General features: G+C 47.3%; 1 protein-coding gene across 5 annotated transcripts in view; it reads left to right on the top strand.

Annotated features, from left to right (window-relative positions):
• The first annotated feature begins 664 nt into the window (after positions 1-664).
• The window catches only part of PLEKHA1 (pleckstrin homology domain containing A1), a 49,398-nt gene continuing 44,062 nt past the window's right edge, over positions 665-6,000 (top strand). For 3 of the 5 annotated variants that reach the window (XM_037059583.1, XM_037059587.1, XM_037059588.1), the window contains exon 1: positions 857-945. The gene's annotated coding sequence lies outside the window, so the exon portion shown is untranslated. Of the gene's footprint in view, positions 946-1,122; positions 1,501-6,000 lie in introns of those variants that run through there. The other 2 variants (XM_037059584.1, XM_037059585.1) reach the window with 2 other exon arrangements.

Below are 6,000 nucleotides of genomic sequence, written 5' to 3'. Positions count from 1 at the left end.
TTCCTTGCAGAAGGACTAGCTCCCCTTACAGATCGCAGGCTCCATGAAAGCATGATGGTGTCTGTCTCGTTTTCAGATGCATGCCTAGAGCCCAGCATGGGACTTGGCACAGTGCAGTAGGTGCTTAACAGGTATGTTAAATATGAATAAATATTTACCCTCCATCCTTCTTGAAAGAATTCCAACCGACCCCAAAGTTTATCTCTTAGGCTCTCGTCCTGTGGGGTAGGAGGTGGAGCTACAGTTCTAGGGAGAAATGATTAAGAGGGAAGAATTGGCGCGCAGAGCTGTAAAAGCATTTTTCTCCAGGCCACGCCGCAGCCACTGAACTTATGCTTCCTGGACCGATCGTGGGACAGCTTGCAAACAGATTATCTGCAAACGAACCAAGCCTATTTTTAAAGATCTCTGTGCCCCGAAGCTCTGAACGATGATGTCAGACAACCCTGAGTCCCACCCATGAGCTAAGCCCCGTGTCTTCGAAAACTACGAATCCCAGAATGCTCGGCATCGCAGGGGCCCAGAGCCCCGCGCGCGACCCGCCCGACGCGTCCGAAGCCACCTCCCCTGGAACCAGGAAGACATCGGATACCCGGCCCGCCACGCCGCCTGGACCCGCGCGGTGCCTGCCGGGCCTTGTAGTCTCGTGGACTGGGAGCGGCGCCCGCTCCGGAATCTCGGCGGCTGTCTGGGGGCAGAGGCGGCGCGGGCACGCGTGCGCAGTGCGCAGGGTAGCCGTCGTGGGCGCCGCACCGCCAGCTGGACGCCGGTGGGAGCCACGGTCGAGGTGGTGCGGTTGTTCCGGGCTGAGGGCCGTGGTGAAGTTCTGCGTGAGGAGCGCCGCCGCGCCGGGCGAGGTGGGCGGGGCCGGGCTCGGGGAGCGCCGCGCCGGCTGTGGTGAGCGGGGAGGCGGCCGCGCGGCCGCCAAGGGGCCGGCGGGCGCAGGTGAGTGCGGGGCGGCGGGAGGAGAGCGGCCGTCGGCGCCGGGTCCGGGGCTGTGCTCTCGAGGCCCCCTTCCCCACGTGTGCGCCCCGCGCAACCGCACCTGGGCGAGGCCGCGGGCCGGCTCACCTGCGCGCGCGAGCTCCGGGAACGGCGGGAGGGGGCGGTGTCCCCTTCCCGCGACTGCTTTTATTGTTTTCCTGACCTCAGCCCGGCGTCCGGCCGAGGAGGGCGGGGAGGCCAGTGGCTGTGGCGGTCGCCGAAGAGCTACTCCGTGGCTCTGCTAAAAAGTACAGTCGCGCCCTCCTCCTTGACTCCCAGCGCCGGCCAGCTGTCCGGGGATTCCCGGCCGGCGACGCCTGTCGGAGTGGCTCGGCTCCAGGGCTGTGCCCACGGGGACTCCACTGCCTTGGGCAGCGTTTTATAATATTTCAACGAGCTTTCCCGGTAGGACTCGCCCTGAGTCGTGGAGTCACGGTGTTAGTGGTTTAGCTTCGCACCTTGATGGTGCAGATGACCCGTGCGGCAGTGGAAAGTGACTTGCCCAAGGTCACGCAGGTAGGACCGGGGAGGCGCTCAGGATCCAGGGCTTTGGGCTTCGGGCTTCGAGGCCAGCCGGTAGCCGCACGGCTTTGGGGCCGCCCCGGGGGGGGGGGGGCTGTGGTTTAGTTCCTGTGCTTTCTGTGAACTCTCCTGGACGGACTGTCATGGGGAACGTGTTGTCCTAAGGAAAGCGGTCTTGGTTCCTGAAGTGTGTACAGCCTTGGGGGGAGAGAGAGGTCGAGGTGCGCTGCACCCCACAGCCGAGCGTCTCCCGTCGGCCGCGCAGAGGAGTAGTGAACCTCGACTGCGGGGTCCGAGGAGGAGCGAGGCAGGCAGCGCGCGCCTGTCCTCTGCGGTTTCACCTCCCAGCCCTGCGATGCTGGCTTCCTTACTGTGCGCTTGATCCTTGTCTGTAATCAGATGTTCTGGGCTTTAATGAAGTCATTGCCCTTTGTGAATTAGTTTTCTAAGTAGAAAATCTTATTTCCTGTGTGTTTAATGACTGGAACAGCGGCGCTGTATGAGGTTTAAGCCATTGTCTTTTATCTTGGAACTACTGATCAGTCTGCTTCATCCCCCGCGCCCCCCCCCCACCTTACGTACTTGGTTACTTTAATGCCATTGCAACACTTCACAGCAACTTTGAGTAAGTTGATTTCATATGATTCAGAAAAAAAGTTTAGGAAATCACCTTGTAAAACTGTTTTACAAGTTTTTCCCCATCCGAAGAACGCGAAATGTTATCTCAAAAATAGTAGGATTCTTTCGGACTAAAATGCATATTACATTGCATACTCAAATTTTTATATTTACACATTTGTGGCAAAAATATTTCCCCAAACAGAATTTAATACTCCTTATCTTGGCCAAATCTTCCCAAGGGAAATTGCATTTTAGAATACTTACATATTTAAACAAGTATATTTAAGCTGAGCAGAATGTGAGTTAATAGTCAGTGTATTTTATAATGCCATAAACCCTACAGTACCTTCATCAAGGGAGATGGCTGTGGATTTGCCCTTTTTGATAAGCAGTGGATAACGTGGAGGTTAAGATGTGATACATGTATTGAAACTGCTTCATATCTCATTTTCGTCTTGTTAATTAGTATTTTTTTTGTTGCTTTGAGAGGAAGAAGCAAGTTTGCATCTTTTTATTTTCCAGCTTTAGCAGTGTAGCAAAAAGGAAAGGCAGTGTGTGAATTTGAGTTGGTCGTAGACTGGGAGTGACAGTAAGACAGGATGAGTATACAATTGTTAGGAAACTGCCATGAGTTCCTAAGCCGGAAGGACCTCTTTAGAAGTGTTTAAGGACAATAAGAATAGCATTGGGTTATTTTGTTGGAAAGTAACCGTGGGCGGTACTTGTGTTGTTCATGTATAGGATGTGATGATCTGGAAGGGTTCTAGGAAAAGACTTGGGAAAGATAGAAACATTTATATTTTTACAGGGGATTTTTCTCTAGAAACACTTAGTGCAGCTTTACAAGGATGACTTTTCCTTAAGCCTGAAAGTTCTTAAGAGTCACACTGTAAAATCCAGTTATTTTGACTCCATTTTAATTTGTAACCCAGGATGAAGTCTGTGAAGTGATTTATTAGAATACTTTAAGACAGGCTTTGCCATTGAAATATTGCTTGATGTTAAATAGTTATTCTTGTTTAAATAACTGTGTCATTCAAGAATGGGGAAGATAAATAGTGTTCTGAATAGAATGTAGTGATTATTCAAATGTAACAATAGTTACACTCTGCTTTTGTTACATAGAAAATTTCAAGTGTTATTGCAGGAGCTGCCTCAGCTGTGAGCTGAGGTAATACAAAAATGCTCCTTTTTCCACGTGTTTGAGCATTTTGCAATATTAAAATTTGATGTTACATTTCAAGGTGATTCTCTCACTTCAGATCTGCAGTGATGCAATAAGATGGCTTCAGTAGGAGGTAAATACTGAAATTTAGTTTTAAACTTTTTGGCCATTTGTAAGTACACAGCATTTGGAACTTATTGATTGTATTAGAAATGAGTTCCTCAGGCAGAAACTTTGGTAGCTTTAGATGCTTGCCTGTAATACTTCATTATTTTTAGAAACATAAAAATAGGGGGTGTTTTTATTTAAAACTCAAAATTTCTGTTGATAGTTGGTATAGCAATAGGACTCTTATGCTTAATGAGTAATGTTAAACCATTTGAACTCTAATATTTTTCCCTAGTAGCTCCTTTGTGATAAAGAATATGTGAGCTTCTAATTCCTAGAAGATACTTCAGGAAACATGTTTGCTGTTTATTTCGGTAAACCTTTTGATCAGTTGAATTGCTTTGGTTCAGGAAGATAGTGTTTTGGGGATTTTATAGCATAGAATCCCCCAAAGCTTTTTTGAACTGGAATGTTTGTTGAATGTAAAAGAATATCAGTTATTTGGGATATTTAAAAACATTTAAGTAAGCCTGAGAATCCTAAATATTTAAAAATTTCTAAGTCTTAATTTTTTTTCCTACATGGAATCCTTATTAGACTTGTCAGTCTGATAGTTTTATTATCCAAAAGTTTTATCCCTTTATGTAGCTTAGACTTTTATGAGTTTAACTATTGAACTCTGGATTCCGTATCCAGTTCACCCTCTTCTGGTAGAAAGGACACTCACAGGCACTCAGCTTGGAAGCATCTCAGAGGACTTCTAAAGTAGCATCTCACCAGGGACAGTAAATCCCCCTGGGAACTCCCAGGTCAGGCGTTCCCTCTGTTAGGCAGGGCGGTAATGCTGATCCATATGCCATCAGGTTATTGAGCAGTCTGAGCTTGTTGGAAACAAACATAAACCATACTGACTTTTTTTCAACATTCACTGCTTTTCAGTATGATTTGTAGGATGTTTCTCTTCCCCCTCTCTCTCTGCCTTGTGACATCATGGGCAAATGATAGCTTTTCTGCGTTTACAGCTATTAAAAGCTCCAGTCTAATCTATTTCAGTTTAAACCTTCAATCTCCTGTTCAGTTTAAAGCTCTTCTCCTCTCTTACCCTGTGTCAGGCCGCTCACTGCTGGAAGGGCATGGAGTCGGGAGGGGTGCTGGTCTGCCCCCAGGGTGCTCTTTCTCTTCCCTCTTCTGGGATCTGCTTGGACAGGGACTGGTTGGAAGAAAAGGTGAAAGGACGAGTATTTCCTACCTGGCAGTGTCAAAGGTCTGTTTTAATTTGCAGTGGCAAGCCACTGATGTCCACTGGTGGAAGTCCAAACTGGAGTTTCGGTGAGATTTTTGGAGGGAGACCCCCGCACAGAGCTCCTGAATGTGAAAGGGCTACCTGCGCTCTCACCGCCTTGTTCCTGTCCTGTCACCTGCCCCCTTGGCTTCCTGGGAGTGTGTGGGGGTGAGGTGGGTTAGGGATCTTTTCTCTTGCAGCCCGATTTTATGGGACCAGCGAGAGAGCTCGAGTCCAGCTACCTTCTGCAGCTTCTGCTTAACCCACTGGAAACTCACTTCCTTGTGATGCCAAATACTGGCCTGCAGGCTGCTGGAGGTGGCCCCCTTGCTGGGCCCTGCCATTTGGTAGGCAGACACTACTCTGGAGACTGCGGTGCCGGCTTCTTCTAGGCACTTCTTGTCTTAGTGAGTGGTTTGCTTAGGTGGCCCCTGCCACTGTTTTTGGGCGACTACCCCGTTCCTTTCCATGTGCTCTCCCTAAAGACTTGGAAGACTTCTAATTTTCCCCTCTCTTTGTCAACTGCTGGTATAGTGTGGAGTGATGGTGAGGTGTTGGTTAGGGCGCCAGAGCCCTGAGGTGTAGGGGGGTCAGTGCTGGAATCCACGGATGTTTGAGCATCCGTGACCGTATGTATGTATGTGCTCGGTGTGCTCTGTGTGTGTGTCAGCCACTTGGGACAGTAAGGGTCGTCTCACTGAGCTTCTCGTTAACGAGTAATAGTGAAGTCCGTGGGCCTCATGAGGTCTCACTGTGAAGACTTTAATTTTTCTTTCTCTTTTTTCTATCTCTGATTTTTATTTTGTTTTTATTTCTTGGCTTACTTCCTGGTTCCTGACTGATGAAGTATTAACTGTGAGTTAATTACTGATTGTATTATCTAACTATACCTGTAGAGCATAAGTAATACCCAAGGATAAATATTGGGGAGGTTTTAATAATATAATTTTATCTATTCTTGCCTCATACTGACTTTATTGAAAATGTAAATCTAAACACTAATAGAGTGTTTGAACATTTTTCCTTCTATCATTTAAACAAACCAGTCAGATAAATCTGCTAAATGATTTCTTGTCTGATGAAGAAAAGCAACTTTGCATTTGGGAAATTAAACATTCAGATTGGTTACAGTAATTATGGGTTTCTTAATACTTCATTCAACAAATATTAGTCACTGAGTGACTTCTATGTGCCAGCCACTGTTTTAGCCACTGGAGAAACAATAGTAAATAGGAATTAAAAAATCCCTACTCTCATGGAGTGTACATTCTAATATGAGGAAACAACACACAGGTAAATAAGTAAATGATGTTGTTTG

The sequence above is a fragment of the Sturnira hondurensis genome, unplaced genomic scaffold (genome assembly GCF_014824575.4).
Source record: "Sturnira hondurensis isolate 20B ecotype Veracruz unplaced genomic scaffold, ASM1482457v3 Scaffold0011253, whole genome shotgun sequence".
Lineage (NCBI taxonomy): Eukaryota > Metazoa > Chordata > Mammalia > Chiroptera > Phyllostomidae > Sturnira > Sturnira hondurensis.
Note: the sequence above shows the minus strand (reverse complement) of the source record. Positions and strands in the feature narration are given on the sequence as shown.